Source organism: Pimephales promelas, chromosome 21 (genome assembly GCF_988280905.1).
Source record: "Pimephales promelas chromosome 21, fPimPro1.hap1.1, whole genome shotgun sequence".
NCBI lineage: Eukaryota > Metazoa > Chordata > Actinopteri > Cypriniformes > Leuciscidae > Pimephales > Pimephales promelas.
In genome coordinates this window covers 28,312,357-28,331,372 of record NC_142789.1, presented here as the reverse complement: position 1 = coordinate 28,331,372, position 19,016 = coordinate 28,312,357, and the positions used below count along the sequence as shown (strand labels likewise).

The window sequence follows — 19,016 nt, the reverse complement described above, 5'->3', positions numbered from 1 at the left end:
TCAAAATAAGGCATAAACCCTGTTATGTACGGAAACCAGAGGCGTTTGAATGAATGTTTTATACCCTAAATACAGTCAGGAAGAGTCTTGTTAAAGGGGGGGTTGATTTGCGATTTCACTTTTTTCATTTCAAATAGTGTGTAATGTTGCTGTTGGTGCATGAACAGTATCTGCAAAGTGCAGCGCTGAAAGTTCAGTGTAATTCGCTTACTTATACTACGCCCTAAAAGTATGTACTCTTTTTGTGAAGAAAAAGTTGGAAAAAAGAGTAGGCAATCTTTGGGACATACGATCACGTCACCTGTCACCGGAAACTGCCCTGTCAATCATCTCGTCACAGTTAAAATCCTCTATTCTATCAAATTTGATTTCCTACCGTTTCGGAGCACGTTCACCTGCCAGACGTGGGTTTTTCATGCAGAGACTCTCCTCGTGTTTGCACTTTGAATATAATGATGATGCATTTAAAAAGCAATGGCTAAACGTGTTTTTACAAAAGTTCACAATGCTATATGCAATATAATGTGCACAACATTGAATAAATTCATTTTCGTCAGATTAGATGCTGATAATTAATCACTCAAAGCTCTTTATCTAAACCTCTCAACACAGCCGCGGGACTCGCGCGTCCTCCGTGTCTGTAGTTTTTTTAACACTTTTTACGTGTTTGTAGTTCTTCTAACCGTGCATCAATCTACACTTCGGATTCTGACCGGATATAGTAGACCATCCGGGTATCTTTGAAACACTCATTTCAACATACTACGATTTGGGACGTACTAATTCTATTTTCGAATACTATTTAGGACGGATAGTATGCGGATTGGGACGCAGCATGTGTCTTTTTTGTTTAAATGCCTTGTTTAAAAGTTTAATGCCTACAAAAACGAATCGATTGGGACTACAGCTGGGTTTTAGACGTCACTAACCCACACATTTATACATCAACCCTCCCTCCAGCGGAGAGAAAGCGGCTTATAATAAAGGTGCAATTTATGAAAAATAAGACTTTAAAAAAAAGTAAAATAAACCCATGAACACAATCATGTAAATAAAAAAAGCAGTAAACCACCCCTTTAATGTCCGATCAGGTAAATGCACAATTCATCATGCATGACTTGGTTGAAGGCCGTTATTTACACTTTAACATGAACCGGCTGTGGTTTTTAATAACATTGAGAATTATCTTGAACCCTATTCATTTAAGTGTGGATTTGATGCACGTTCTGGTGCATTGATTGTTGTTTCCTAGCTCTGTGTGAACTGATTAAATACGTTTTGGATAAAACAATAATTAAATTTAAAAAACATCTGTCATATGCAGGAATTAATAAGTGAGATTGCCTCTTTATTTTTACATTGGTCACCAAAGATATTTAAAGTTTGCCTGTAATATTTGTTCTGGTTTGTATTTTCTTTTTATGGTAGTTCACGTTGACATCTGTCTAATTTGGACTCTGTCACGATGGATTTGTGCTGAGATTTTAATTGGACGCAGATTTTGATCAGAACAAAAGACTTTTGTCCTCTGTGTGCATGATGATGGTCAGTTGTGGACCACTTTTGTGATAAGAACCCGCCCGCTGAGATGTGCTTCAGACGAGTTGTGATGAACTCGGTGACCTGGAGGGTGAAGCTCCAGACGCTGTTATTCTTTGAGTTTTGATGTCCATCTGTAAGTACACTGAAAAATGTACTTGAGGCAAAATAACCCTGTTATAATTACAAAGACACTGCAATGATTTTAAAGTAAAACGCTCTATTAGACAGACTAAAATGCTTGTTGAATACTGTAATACTGTAAAAGTTCCATGGCCGATAATAAGTTTTGTGAACATTATTAGAGACCAGCTCAATTTAAACAAATGTTCGACGTTATTGCTCAGATTTGGGAAAACCTTGCCAGAACGTTAGTTTAAAGAAGTCATGACATGGATTGTTTTAGTATTGTGTTGTAATATTCCTTGAGGTTCACTTATAATGTTATTGAAGTATCAGTGTATCAGCGTCAGTCATTATAATCTGAACACACATCTGTATACTGTATCAGTGTATCAGCGTCAGTCATTATAATCTGATCACACATCTGTATACTGTATCAGTGTATCAGCGTCAGTCATTATAATCTGAACACACATCTGTATACTGTATCAGTGTATCAGAGTCAGTCATTATAATCTGATCACACATCTGTATACTGTATGACAGTGTATCAGCATCAGTCATTATAATCTGATCACACATCTGTATACTGTATCAGTGTATCAGCGTCAGTCATTATAATCTGATCACACATCTGTATACTGTATCAGTGTATCAGCGTCAGTCATTATAATCTGAACACACATCTGTATACTGTATCAGTGTATCAGAGTCAGTCATTATAATCTGATCACACATCTGTATACTGTATCAGTGTATCAGCGTCAGTCATTATAATCTGAACACACATCTGTATACTGTATCAGTGTATCAGAGTCAGTCATTATAATCTGAACACACATCTGTATACTGTATCAGTGTATCAGAGTCAGTCGTTATAATCTGATCACACATCTGTATACTGTATCAGTGTATCAGCGTCAGTCATTATAATCTGATCACACATCTGTATACTGTATCAGTGTATCAGCGTCAGTCATTATAATCTGATCACACATCTGTATACTGTATCAGTGTATCAGAGTCAGTCATTATAATCTGATCACACATCTGTATACTGTATCAGTGTATCAGCGTCAGTCATTATAATCTGAACACACATCTGTATACTGTATCAGTGTATCAGAGTCAGTCATTATAATCTGAACACACATCTGTATACTGTATCAGTGTATCAGCATCAGTCATTATAATCTGATCACACATCTGTATACTGTATCAGTGTATCAGCGTCAGTCATTATAATCTGATCACACATCTGTATACTGTATCAGTGTATCAGCATCAGTCATTATAATCTGAACACACATCTGTATACTGTATCAGTGTATCAGAGTCAGTCGTTATAATCTGAACACACATCTGTATACTGTATCAGTGTATCAGCGTCAGTCATTATAATCTGAACACACATCTGTATACTGTATCAGTGTATCAGCGTCAGTCATTATAATCTGATCACACATCTGTATACTGTATCAGTGTATCAGAGTCAGTCGTTATAATCTGAACACACATCTGTATACTGTATCAGTGTATCAGCATCAGTCATTATAATCTGATCACACATCTGTATACTGTATCAGTGTATCAGCGTCAGTCATTATAATCTGATCACACATCTGTATACTGTATCAGTGTATCAGAGTCAGTCATTATAATCTGATCACACATCTGTATACTGTATCAGTGTATCAGCGTCAGTCATTATAATCTGAACACACATCTGTATACTGTATCAGTGTATCAGCATCAGTCATTATAATCTGATCACACATCTGTATACTGTATCAGTGTATCAGAGTCAGTCGTTATAATCTGAACACACATCTGTATACTGTATCAGTGTATCAGCGTCAGTCATTATAATCTGAACACACATCTGTATACTGTATCAGTGTATCAGCGTCAGTCATTATAATCTGATCATACATCTGTATACTGTATCAGTGTATCAGCGTCAGTCATTATAATCTGATCACACATCTGTATACTGTATCAGTGTATCAGAGTCAGTCATTATAATCTGATCACACATCTGTATACTGTATCAGTGTATCAGCGTCAGTCATTATAATCTGATCACACATCTGTATACTGTATCAGTGTATCAGAGTCAGTCGTTATAATCTGAACACACATCTGTATACTGTATCAGTGTATCAGCATCAGTCATTATAATCTGATCACACATCTGTATACTGTATCAGTGTATCAGCGTCAGTCATTATAATCTGATCACACATCTGTATACTGTATCAGTGTATCAGCGTCAGTCATTATAATCTGATCACACATCTGTATACTGTATCAGTGTATCAGCGTCAGTCGTTATAATCTGAACACACATCTGTATACTGTATCAGTGTATCAGCGTCAGTCAATATAATCTGAACACACATCTGTATACTGTATCAGTGTATCAGCATCAGTCATTATAATCTGAACACACATCTGTATACTGTATCAGTGTATCAGCGTCAGTCATTATAATCTGAACACACATCTGTATACTGTATCAGTGTATCAGCGTCAGTCATTATAATCTGATCACACATCTGTATACTGTATCAGTGTATCAGCGTCAGTCAATATAATCTGAACACACATCTGTATACTGTATCAGTGTATCAGAGTCAGTCATTATAATCTGAACACACATCTGTATACTGTATCAGTGTATCAGCATCAGTCATTATAATCTGATCACACATCTGTATACTGTATCAGTGTATCAGCGTCAGTCATTATAATCTGAACACACATCTGTATACTGTATCAGTGTATCAGCGTCAGTCATTATAATCTGATCACACATCTGTATACTGTATCAGTGTATCAGCGTCAGTCAATATAATCTGAACACACATCTGTATACTGTATCAGTGTATCAGCATCAGTCATTATAATCTGATCACACATCTGTATACTGTATCAGTGTATCAGCGTCAGTCATTATAATCTGATCACACATCTGTATACTGTATCAGTGTATCAGCGTCAGTCAATATAATCTGAACACACATCTGTATACTGTATCAGTGTATCAGCGTCAGTCATTATAATCTGATCACACATCTGTATACTGTATCAGTGTATCAGCATCAGTCATTATAATCTGATCACACATCTGTATACTGTATCAGTGTATCAGCATCAGTCATTATAATCTGATCACACATCTGTATACTGTATCAGTGTATCAGCATCAGTCATTATAATCTGATCACACATCTGTATACTGTATCAGTGTATCAGCGTCAGTCATTATAATCTGAACACACATCTGTATACTGTATCAGTGTATCAGCATCAGTCATTATAATCTGATCACACATCTGTATACTGTATCAGTGTATCAGAGTCAGTCATTATAATCTGATCACACATCTGTATACTGTATCAGTGTATCAGCATCAGTCATTATAATCAGATCACACATCTGTATACTGTATCAGTGTATCAGCGTCAGTCATTATAATCTGAACACACATCTGTATACTGTATCAGTGTATCAGCGTCAGTCATTATAATCTGAACACACATCTGTATACTGTATCAGTGTATCAGCATCAGTCATTATAATCAGATCACACATCTGTATACTGTATCAGTGTATCAGAGTCAGTCATTATAATCTGAACACACATCTGTATACTGTATCAGTGTATCAGCGTCAGTCATTATAATCTGATCACACATCTGTATACTGTATCGGTGTATCAGCGTCAGTCATTATAATCTGATCACACATCTGTATACTGTATCAGTGTATCAGCGTCAGTCATTATAATCTGATCACACATCTGTATACTGTATCAGTGTATCAGAGTCAGTCATTATAATCTGATCACACATCTGTATACTGTATCAGTGTATCAGCATCAGTCATTATAATCTGAACACACATCTGTATACTGTATCAGTGTATCAGCATCAGTCATTATAATCTGATCACACATCTGTATACTGTATCAGTGTATCAGCGTCAGTCATTATAATCTGATCACACATCTGTATACTGTATCAGTGTATCAGCGTCAGTCATTATAATCTGATCACACATCTGTATACTGTATCAGTGTATCAGCATCAGTCATTATAATCTGATCACACATCTGTATACTGTATCAGTGTATCAGCGTCAGTCATTATAATCTGATCACACATCTGTATACTGTATCAGTGTATCAGCATCAGTTATTATAATCTGATCACACATCTGTATACTGTATCAGTGTATCAGCGTCAGTCATTATAATCTGATCACACATCTGTATACTGTATCAGTGTATCAGCGTCAGTCATTATAATCTGAACACACATCTGTATACTGTATCAGTGTATCAGCATCAGTCATTATAATCTGATCACACATCTGTATACTGTATCAGTGTATCAGCATCAGTCATTATAATCTGAACACACATCTGTATACTGTATCAGTGTATCAGCATCAGTCATTATAATCTGAACACACATCTGTATACTGTATCAGTGTATCAGAGTCAGTCATTATAATCTGATCACACATCTGTATACTGTATCAGTGTATCAGCGTCAGTCATTATAATCTGATCACACATCTGTATACTGTATCAGTGTATCAGAGTCAGTCATTATAATCTGAACACACATCTGTATACTGTATCAGTGTATCAGAGTCAGTCATTATAATCTGAACACACATCTGTATACTGTATCAGTGTATCAGCATCAGTCATTATAATCTGAACACACATCTGTATACTGTATCAGTGTATCAGCATCAGTCATTATAATCTGATCACACATCTGTATACTGTATGACAGTGTATCAGCATCAGTCATTATAATCTGATCACACATCTGTATACTGTATCAGTGTATCAGCATCAGTCATTATAATCTGATCACACATCTGTATACTGTATCAGTGTATCAGCATCAGTCATTATAATCTGATCACACATCTGTATACTGTATCAGTGTATCAGCGTCAGTCATTATAATCTGAACACACATCTGTATACTGTATCAGTGTATCAGCATCAGTCATTATAATCTGATCACACATCTGTATACTGTATCAGTGTATCAGCGTCAGTCATTATAATCTGAACACACATCTGTATACTGTATCAGTGTATCAGCGTCAGTCATTATAATCTGAACACACATCTGTATACTGTATCAGTGTATCAGCATCAGTCATTATAATCTGATCACACATCTGTATACTGTATGACAGTGTATCAGCATCAGTCATTATAATCTGATCACACATCTGTATACTGTATCAGTGTATCAGCGTCAGTCATTATAATCTGATCACACATCTGTATACTGTATGACAGTGTATCAGCATCAGTCATTATAATCTGATCACACATCTGTATACTGTATCAGTGTATCAGCGTCAGTCATTATAATCTGATCACACATCTGTATACTGTATCAGTGTATCAGCGTCAGTCATTATAATCTGATCACACATCTGTATACTGTATCAGTGTATCAGCGTCAGTCATTATAATCTGATCACACATCTGTATACTGTATCAGTGTATCAGCATCAGTCATTATAATCTGATCACACATCTGTATACTGTATCAGTGTATCAGCGTCAGTCATTATAATCTGATCACACATCTGTATACTGTATCAGTGTATCAGCGTCAGTCATTATAATCTGATCACACATCTGTATACTGTATCAGTGTATCAGCGTCAGTCATTATAATCTGATCACACATCTGTATACTGTATCAGTGTATCAGCATCAGTCATTATAATCTGATCACACATCTGTATACTGTATCAGTGTATCAGCGTCAGTCATTATAATCTGATCACACATCTGTATACTGTATCATTGTATCAGCGTCAGTCATTATAATCTGATCACACATCTGTATACTGTATCAGTGTATCAGCGTCAGTCATTATAATCTGATCACACATCTGTATACTGTATCAGTGTATCAGCGTCAGTCATTATAATCTGATCACACATCTGTATACTGTATCAGTGTATCAGCATCAGTCATTATAATCTGATCACACATCTGTATACTGTATCAGTGTATCAGCGTCAGTCATTATAATCTGAACACACATCTGTATACTGTATCAGTGTATCAGCATCAGTCATTATAATCTGATCACACATCTGTATACTGTATCAGTGTATCAGCGTCAGTCATTATAATCTGAACACACATCTGTATACTGTATCAGTGTATCAGCGTCAGTCATTATAATCTGATCACACATCTGTATACTGTATCAGTGTATCAGCGTCAGTCATTATAATCTGAACACACATCTGTATACTGTATCAGTGTATCAGCATCAGTCATTATAATCTGATCACACATCTGTATACTGTATCAGTGTATCAGCGTCAGTCATTATAATCTGAACACACATCTGTATACTGTATGACAGTGTATCAGCATTAGTCATTATAATCTGATCACACATCTGTATACTGTATCAGTGTATCAGCGTCAGTCATTATAATCTGAACACACATCTGTATACTGTATCAGTGTATCAGCATCAGTCATTATAATCTGATCACACATCTGTATACTGTATCAGTGTATCAGCATCAGTCATTATAATCTGATCACACATCTGTATACTGTATCAGTGTATCAGCGTCAGTCATTATAATCTGATCACACATCTGTATACTGTATCAGTGTATCAGAGTCAGTCATTATAATCTGATCACACATCTGTATACTGTATCAGTGTATCAGCGTCAGTCATTATAATCTGAACACACATCTGTATACTGTATCAGTGTATCAGCGTCAGTCATTATAATCTGAACACACATCTGTATACTGTATCAGTGTATCAGAGTCAGTCATTATAATCTGAACACACATCTGTATACTGTATCAGTGTATCAGAGTCAGTCATTATAATCTGATCACACATCTGTATACTGTATCAGTGTATCAGCGTCAGTCATTATAATCTGAACACACATCTGTATACTGTATCAGTGTATCAGCGTCAGTCATTATAATCTGAACACACATCTGTATACTGTATCAGTGTATCAGCGTCAGTCATTATAATCTGATCACACATCTGTATACTGTATCAGTGTATCAGCGTCAGTCATTATAATCTGATCACACATCTGTATACTGTATCAGTGTATCAGCGTCAGTCATTATAATCTGATCACACATCTGTATACTGTATCAGTGTATCAGCATCAGTCATTATAATCTGAACACACATCTGTATACTGTATCAGTGTATCAGCGTCAGTCATTATAATCTGATCACACATCTGTATACTGTATCAGTGTATCAGCGTCAGTCATTATAATCTGAACACACATCTGTATACTGTATCAGTGTATCAGAGTCAGTCATTATAATCTGAACACACATCTGTATACTGTATCAGTGTATCAGCATCAGTCATTATAATCTGATCACACATCTGTATACTGTATCAGTGTATCAGAGTCAGTCATTATAATCTGAACACACATCTGTATACTGTATCAGTGTATCAGCGTCAGTCATTATAATCTGATCACACATCTGTATACTGTATCAGTGTATCAGCATCAGTCATTATAATCTGATCACACATCTGTATACTGTATCAGTGTATCAGCGTCAGTCATTATAATCTGATCACACATCTGTATACTGTATCATTGTATCAGCGTCAGTCATTATAATCTGATCACACATCTGTATACTGTATCAGTGTATCAGCGTCAGTCATTATAATCTGATCACACATCTGTATACTGTATCAGTGTATCAGCGTCAGTCATTATAATCTGATCACACATCTGTATACTGTATCAGTGTATCAGCATCAGTCATTATAATCTGATCACACATCTGTATACTGTATCAGTGTATCAGCGTCAGTCATTATAATCTGAACACACATCTGTATACTGTATCAGTGTATCAGCATCAGTCATTATAATCTGATCACACATCTGTATACTGTATCAGTGTATCAGCGTCAGTCATTATAATCTGAACACACATCTGTATACTGTATCAGTGTATCAGCGTCAGTCATTATAATCTGATCACACATCTGTATACTGTATCAGTGTATCAGCGTCAGTCATTATAATCTGAACACACATCTGTATACTGTATCAGTGTATCAGCATCAGTCATTATAATCTGATCACACATCTGTATACTGTATCAGTGTATCAGCGTCAGTCATTATAATCTGAACACACATCTGTATACTGTATGACAGTGTATCAGCATTAGTCATTATAATCTGATCACACATCTGTATACTGTATCAGTGTATCAGCGTCAGTCATTATAATCTGAACACACATCTGTATACTGTATCAGTGTATCAGCATCAGTCATTATAATCTGATCACACATCTGTATACTGTATCAGTGTATCAGCATCAGTCATTATAATCTGATCACACATCTGTATACTGTATCAGTGTATCAGCGTCAGTCATTATAATCTGATCACACATCTGTATACTGTATCAGTGTATCAGAGTCAGTCATTATAATCTGATCACACATCTGTATACTGTATCAGTGTATCAGCGTCAGTCATTATAATCTGAACACACATCTGTATACTGTATCAGTGTATCAGCGTCAGTCATTATAATCTGAACACACATCTGTATACTGTATCAGTGTATCAGAGTCAGTCATTATAATCTGAACACACATCTGTATACTGTATCAGTGTATCAGAGTCAGTCATTATAATCTGATCACACATCTGTATACTGTATCAGTGTATCAGCGTCAGTCATTATAATCTGAACACACATCTGTATACTGTATCAGTGTATCAGCGTCAGTCATTATAATCTGAACACACATCTGTATACTGTATCAGTGTATCAGCGTCAGTCATTATAATCTGATCACACATCTGTATACTGTATCAGTGTATCAGCGTCAGTCATTATAATCTGATCACACATCTGTATACTGTATCAGTGTATCAGCGTCAGTCATTATAATCTGATCACACATCTGTATACTGTATCAGTGTATCAGCATCAGTCATTATAATCTGAACACACATCTGTATACTGTATCAGTGTATCAGCGTCAGTCATTATAATCTGATCACACATCTGTATACTGTATCAGTGTATCAGCGTCAGTCATTATAATCTGAACACACATCTGTATACTGTATCAGTGTATCAGAGTCAGTCATTATAATCTGAACACACATCTGTATACTGTATCAGTGTATCAGAGTCAGTCATTATAATCTGATCACACATCTGTATACTGTATCAGTGTATCAGCGTCAGTCATTATAATCTGAACACACATCTGTATACTGTATCAGTGTATCAGAGTCAGTCATTATAATCTGATCACACATCTGTATACTGTATCAGTGTATCAGCGTCAGTCATTATAATCTGAACACACATCTGTATACTGTATCAGTGTATCAGCGTCAGTCATTATAATCTGAACACACATCTGTATACTGTATCAGTGTATCAGCGTCAGTCATTATAATCTGATCACACATCTGTATACTGTATCAGTGTATCAGCGTCAGTCATTATAATCTGATCACACATCTGTATACTGTATCAGTGTATCAGCGTCAGTCATTATAATCTGAACACACATCTGTATACTGTATCAGTGTATCAGCATCAGTCATTATAATCTGAACACACATCTGTATACTGTATCAGTGTATCAGCGTCAGTCATTATAATCTGATCACACATCTGTATACTGTATCAGTGTATCAGCGTCAGTCATTATAATCTGATCACACATCTGTATACTGTATCAGTGTATCAGCGTCAGTCATTATAATCTGAACATACCGTTAAGCAACTGAATCCCAGTGATGTGATGATGTAAAACTATTGGTCGATCTCTGGAGGCAGACATGTATTTCTCTGTGTGACGTCACAAATCCTGGAATATAAAAACGAGCCATGATGAGAATGATTTGAGCTCTGAGACTTACAGGATGGTTTAATGCTACAAAGGTCTCTTATATGCCAAAAGATCAAGGCAAATTTGATTTCTCTTTCTGAGAGCGCTCCCTGTTACCTGGAGTTTGTTTGCTCTCTTGTTTGAAGTCACTAGCAGTGAAACCAGCGCCTCAGAGGACTGGTTATGTAAACTGTCTGTAGTTCACTCCAGGGCACCGTCTCTGTCTTGTCCCTCTTTTTGGAGGGAACGCCGGTGAGCCAGATGGTGTGAGCCCACGTGACCGACCCCACTTCCCCATCACGCCGACTGCTGGGCTTTTTAAGGGTGACTGAGTTTGGTTCTGGCTGACTCTCTTCTAGTGAGCCTGCTGGGTTTGTTAAGTCTGAATCCTGTCTGAAACGGCGCTCAGCCGGACCACCTTTTGAGCCCAGCTGGTTCAGAGCGCTAATGATGTCTTAATCTAGGTTAGTGATTATTTCAGACAAGCATAGTGAGAGTTTAGCGTGTGCTTTTTGTTCCGAGACATATTGGCATGATCCCAAATAAATGCAGTAATCTGTGTGGTGTGACGGGAGGTTTCAGTGCAATTCAAAATCGCTTTTTGCATTTGAAACATTTATTTTGTGTTTATTTTCAGCCGTGTGTACTTCAGTCCAAACGGACGTGCCATTAGGGGAAATAATCTGTTTTTAAGGTTGTTACACAACACTGCATACTCAGAACACAGTGTACAAAGTCGAATACTGACACACACACACACCGTGGCATCCATCCTCTCTGTGAAGTCTAGCCCCGCTCCCTCCCCAATCCCTCACGCGTCACGTCGATTGCATTATAAAGATGCAGTCAGAGAGCATGATTTTTCTCAATGGATGCGAAAATAGCATATATTTGAGTTATCATGGAGGAAGTTGGTTCTTTATTAGGTCGATGTTGTATGTATATTTATAAAATAAGACGTTTATTTAATAAATAAAATGCAATACAATTAAATGGCATTTTTAGGCTTTTAGGCTTTTAGTCCATAAGTATTTAATAAAAGGGTTTTTTATTAGTTGTAACAATATAAGTTGAGTTTTGGATGCATTGGATTTGTTACTTTTGCATTATTTATAAATAAAACTGATTTATATTTTCAGTTTTAGTAATTGTGTTATGTGCTTTTTTCATGTTTATTTTATTATTCTCTTTAGATTTATTTATTTATTTTTCAGTTTTAGTCATCTTAGCACTTTTTATTTAATATATATTTACATTTATTCAGTAGCCTATATTTACAAAATGCTAATAATAATGTTATTTAAATGCAAAATGTAATAATAATTTAAAAAAAAAATTATATTATAATTTTTATTAATTATATTAAATTATAATATTTCAGCTAGATGCCAAGGCAACAATTCTAATTTTTGTTTAAGTTTTTTATTCTAATATTATCAAATCATGTATAATATTTTAAAAACCGAAAACTATTTTTAACCTATGTTTCAACTATGTTTCATGAGGGAGTTTCCAGAGACGAGTTAGTTGCGCATATATACTTCAAAACTGCATATAACTCTAAAACTGAACATTGAATTATTACATAATGCTTCATGCCCTCTCCTGTGATATTTGCACGAACTCCGCGTCTCTCAGACTGACTGATCAGTGGTTTCAGCCAGATCTGATGAGGTGATCATTGCAGTCAAATCCACTCAGAAATGAAGTGTAATGTATACAGTAGTTGTGGCGTCTACCAGCAGGGGCTGATGGGGTTGTGCTAACCTAGTCATGTGATCTGCAAAGATATCAAGAAACAAGCCTCAGAACATGTTACACAAGAGAGATTGTGAGACACCTAATAGTGGCAGGTGTGTGTGTGTGTTTTCTCTGTAAAGCAGCTTTGGAACAATCATTGCTATATAAATGAAGATGACTTAACTTGGCAGGTGATGTAAACACACACGTACACACATATGCTATAATTGCCTTTATGTCAGAATATTTGAATCTGCTTGTTAAATGTAATGTTACAGCTGTTTATGTTTCATCTGAATCCAATTTGTTTTGTCTTGATGCTCCCAAATATGCAATAGGCCAGTTTAATCCTGCGTGCGTTTCTCCAGATATCCGTATATACCTATCCACAGGCGGACAGCGGCTTCATATTTAATCCTGATTTGGAAGTTATGTCACGCTGTCATTTTAGGAGTGTTGAGTAACTTTGTGAGAGGAATTAGGCAGCTTATATAGTAAATAGGCCAAAAGTGAAATCTCAATCACTGTTAAACTCTACAGGAGTGCAATACTTGATTCGCAGTTTGAATTAGGCCTATTGTGAATAGGTTAAAAATTGTAACTAATAAATATCACCATCCTTCCCCAGTTGATTGATTGCATTAAAAATTGCACAAAAAATGCATTAAAACATTTCTGAAATGGCATGTTTAAGTATGCAAATAAGACACTTGGTTATTTTGGTAGACAACAAATATCATCTGTTGCTCACACAAAGCTCATATCCATAGGATCATATCAGGAGCTCAATATCATACGGACTCATTGTGCACCTCACAAAGCCCCATATATAGGGAAATGGTCCGTCAAGACTAATTGCAGCTTCATCCATAGTCAGTTTTGGGGAGCGTAACCCATAAAAGCAGAGGTCAGTTCATTTGTGTTTCGCTCTCTCATTGTTCTGCCTGTCGCGGGTCACTCAAGTGTGTGTCAGGGTCTGTGTCCTCTGGCTCCTTTGCGTGAGGCCCTGCGTGTGTATGTGTTCTGTGATTGACAGCTCGTTAATGACTAACGACTGGCCACGCCCCCTTTGAGCACTGCAGACGATTCTCCACATTTCTCAGGGTGAAAAAAACACCCTAAAATGTCCTTTATAAGTGGTTGGACTGGTAGTTTTTCTTGCAGTGTGTGTGTGCAGGTCCTGGAGATCTGCAAAGTATTGATTAAAATGAATTTTTGTTGTTGTATGGTTTTAATATTTTTGTCTGTTTATAGATTTTATGGACATGCGCATCATGAACATGGATATCAGAGGTTTGTTATTCTCCAGACGCACTGGTCGCCATGTTGAGGAGGACCATCATGCAACGGTAAGAGAAACTCTTACACGTGGGTCGTTCTCCGTCTGTGTGGAAAATCATCTCATTTAAAACAAGGACTGGACCTGTTTCCAAGAGGAATGTTTGAAATGTAGAATATTTTCACAAAATACAAACAAATATATATATTTACACTCTTAAAAAATGCTGGCTTGTTTGGGTCAAATATGGAAAAACCCATTTGGGTTAAAACAACCCAGCATTTTTTAGTGTGTGTGTGTGTGTATATATATATATATATATATGTGTGTGTGTGTGTGTGTGTGTGTGTTTCAGAGTGTGTATATATATATATTTTTTTTTTTTTTTTTGGGGAAAATATTCTACATTTCAAACATTCCTGTTATATATATTGTGTAAATATATTATACATCATTTATGTATAAATTTCATTTATTTATAAACTAAATTTACAATATTTGCAGGTGTATTTTACATTTTATAAATAAATCATCATCATTTGGCATTTATTATTAAATGAAATATTGTTATTAACACACACACACACACACATAATAAGCCTAAAATATCAACATTAAAAATGATCATTTGGCATTTAAGTCACATAATATTATTAGGAAGCTTATTTTGAAAATCAAACTTAATATTGAACTTAATACATAACAATAATATGTTTTATTAATTGTAAAGTAAATATACAGAATAAATGTAAATATAATAAATTAAAAATGTAAAATAGTTTTTTTAATGAAAATTGCACATGCAGTATATTTAAAACAATAATATATATGTATATAACTAAAAATGTTAACATTTTTAAATTGAATTATTTAAACTGCCCTTTTTAAGGTGGAACTACTTTTCTTGATGGATGAATGTGCATTACCAGCATAATTCCTGTCGGTGGATTAGATATTAGGAGTGTTGAAATGAATCGCTTCTGGACCATTCTGCATCGATACAGTAATAGACCAAAATCAGTTATAGCCTATGAGCTTCTCTGATGTGATTTTAGTGTAACATTGAAAAGTGAGGATGCAATTCATCGTGATATCGAAATGTTGACACGATAATCCTAATCGAATTGGATTGTACAAAAAATAATGTTTTGTGGTCGATCCATATATATATATACTGAACCGAGAATGTTCCTTTAATTTCAGGTGTGTGTCAGTAGCTGTACGGCTTGACCTCATGTGCTTTGTTGTTGTTGTTGTTGTGTGTGTGTGTTTACCCTAGCAAGGTTCACACTGATCTAATGGAGGGACACAAGTTACGAAACAGCAGCGCTCGCTGTGGCAGCGACGTCTGGCCCCGCAGCAATGTTTACGCTCAGAGTGATTTTATTAAAACAGTATAGGTCAAAGCAACTGGGCCATTTCTGTTAGCCCCTCAGCTCAGCCACAAATACGGTTATTCCCGACGGGCTTGGAGCTTGACTGACTCAGAGAACAGGATGTTCTGGACTCGTTTCAGAGGAGGAGGGGGAATAAGAGAGAGCGAGCGAGAGAGAGAGAGAGAGGGGGAAAATGAAGAAAACCTGCGGCTACTGTGAGCAGCGGCAGCAGAATGCCGGCCTGTTTGTTTTGAACAACTTTAAATGTGCTTTGATGCTTGAATGGCAACTCAAAAATTCAGGGCCAAACGCCGAGAGAGAGAGATCACTGTGGGGGTGGAGTCAGAGGTGGAGGCGGGGCCACCCATTATGAGAACAAACACAGACTTCACAGAGATTAACTCTTTTGTGTTTAACAAGCGATACAGATTCTATTCATGTTTTCTAGTGTTCAAAATGAACACACAACCAAATTAAAAATCCAATTAATTCAACAATTATAATCAAATGACTCCTAAATGGAGCTTTTAATACCGTTTGCCATTCAGTACTTCTCACTGGTACTGTCTTTCGGTGGATAACTTAATTAATAAACACACAAAAGCATTAATAAGCACACTTTTAGTGTTCCCCATGGTGTACCTCAAGGTTCTGTTCTTGGTCCACTTCTGTTTCTAATCTGTATGCTTCCTCTCGGTCAGATCATTCAACATCATGGTCTTAATGTTCATAGTTATGCTGAAGATACACAAATCTATCTCAGCTTTCAGCCTGAAACTGTTTTCCTCCCCCTTACATCACTTCCTCCATCACTTCCTGTCTACAAGATCTCAAAACTTTTATGACTGTATCGTGTATTGCATTCATATAGTAAATAAAACACATTGTTAGTAATTTTATATAAACAATGCAATAAACTTTTTTTGCAGAACCTTTATTATAATTATTATTGTTTTATTTCAGCTTTTTGACATCTGGTGTTTTTCTTTCTTTTTCTTTAAATGATTTTTAAATCATTGATGATTATTTATTATTGTAGACAAAATTATTTTTAAAATGTACTCTGGCTAACTAATAATAAAAATTATTTGTATTATTATTATTTCAATTTTTGTATATGATACAGATTATTTTTATATGTAAGTGTCTGATGATATAATCTAATAATTATTCTCTTATTTCTGCCTTTTGGTATATGTGATTTGAAGATCGTATTTTTAATAGTGTTAAATATTATAAAATATGTAAATCAACATTTTTAGAAATTTAAAAAAACAATATTTAATATTTTCTAACTAATATAAATGATTCATATTATTACTAATAATACTTTAGTTTTATTTTAAATATGATGCAGATTATTATGTCTGATAACAGAAATACAGAATTATTGTTTTATTGACATGTAGTGATAACTCATTTTTACTTGTTTTTTGAGAACCAGTTAGCAGATCTGAAATTTCAATTATAGTTATTATCATTGTAAAAATATGTTAGCTCACTAATAATAATTATTGACAATTATTATAATTTAGTTTTTAAATTATTATACTGATTGTTTTGTATGTCTAATCTTTAGACCACAATAATAATTATTTTTTTTAAATAATTCATAAAAAATAATAAAAAATAATTATTTTTTTAAACAATTTTTTGTTGTTGTTGAGGTAATATATTAGTGTGCAATGTATATGCTGCATGATGTGTAACTCACACTATGTTGGTTAATTTTAATATATATATTTTTTATATACTTTTCAGAAAGGTAAAAGTTGCAAATTAGTCTTTTGGCTAGAAACCTTTTATGCAACACATCTACACATATTGTTATGGCTTTGACTGTGATAATTATGTGTGTAATAATGTGTCCCTGACAAATAAACTAATAATAAAAAATGATTGTAAGTAGTTTGGTATATTACAATATGAAGTATAATTGAATGTTGCTGTTGTTATATCAAGCAAAGGACCTGATATAAATGAACCGATAAACAAGCAAACATAAAAGTGTGAATGAATATCAGTAAAACATTCCGTGTGAACGCGCTTGAATGTGTTTATCAGAGTGTGTACACGAGAACTGATGTAGGAGCCGCACTAAGGCCACTCAGGAGCCCTGCCAAGTCTGATAGCCGCTTGCATTTGAGACGCGACCTCTTTCTCTGAGAGAGACAGTTCGTTTTTTGGCCCCGGGTTTTGTTTTGATCCCTCTCTGCTTGTGTGTGCTGACAGGATCTGAGGATTATGAGCTGTGTGTACTGTAGAGAAACCCTCGAGCCCTTTCCGTTGCGCATGTAAAACAAATACAGAGCCGCTCTTTCCAAGAAAGGACCTCGGATCATATCGGGGTTCGGCTGGGAATCTTTGGTGTGTGTTGGTATATACTGTAGTATCACAGATGTCCTGCTTCTCTAGTACAGGACGCTTGTAATCTTTCTGATGCTCTTGGTTTTCTGTCACAACTGATTTAGTTGACAGTGAACTTTGTTTGCACACAGACTCGCCAGCCAAAATCACAGGCGAAATCCTAACGGCTCCCCCCGTCGTGTCTGAGCCGTCTTTGCAACTCTGTAATGCCTTCGTTTCCACTGGGGATTTGTAGACGATTAAAGAAAACAAAAGCAAATTCAACATGTTGCTAACGCAGAAATCGTTTTGTGATATTTTGGCCTTAACAGATTTCAGTTCACTTAGGGGATTAGATTAGTCAAATTAATTTCTTGTGGGATTTACATTAGAGAAATATTACGTTGCTCTGACTGTTCAGAGCTCGCGATGAAGAAAAAAGTCATTTTATAAAAAAGTTTTCTTATAATATTTGAATGATCATTTTTATATGTTTATAAAATTGACGCGACTGTTCTGCGGTCGTAATGATGAAAAACAGCCAAAGGCTTAGTTTTATATTTATATATATATATATATATATATATATATATATATATATATATATATATATATATATACTTTATAATAGGTCTATGATAAAATTATGATT

At 35.4% G+C, this 19,016-nt stretch overlaps 2 long non-coding RNA genes across 3 annotated transcripts in view; one reads left to right on the top strand and one right to left on the bottom strand.

Moving 5' to 3' along the window:
• Positions 1–17,080, top strand: part of LOC148970486 (uncharacterized) — a 76,481-nt gene extending 59,401 nt beyond the window's left edge. For both annotated transcript variants that reach the window (XR_016148335.1, XR_016148336.1), the window contains exons 2-3: positions 14,618–14,712; positions 15,922–17,080. This is a non-coding gene — a long non-coding RNA (uncharacterized LOC148970486). The remainder of the gene's footprint in view (positions 1–14,617; positions 14,713–15,921) is intronic.
• LOC148970487 (uncharacterized) lies at positions 1,068–12,092 on the bottom strand. Its single transcript, XR_016148662.1, has 3 exons — positions 11,741–12,092; positions 11,509–11,602; positions 1,068–1,673 (listed from the first exon to the last, which is right to left on the bottom strand). It is a non-coding gene; the product is annotated as an uncharacterized LOC148970487 (long non-coding RNA).
• Positions 17,081–19,016: the final 1,936 nt, after the last annotated feature.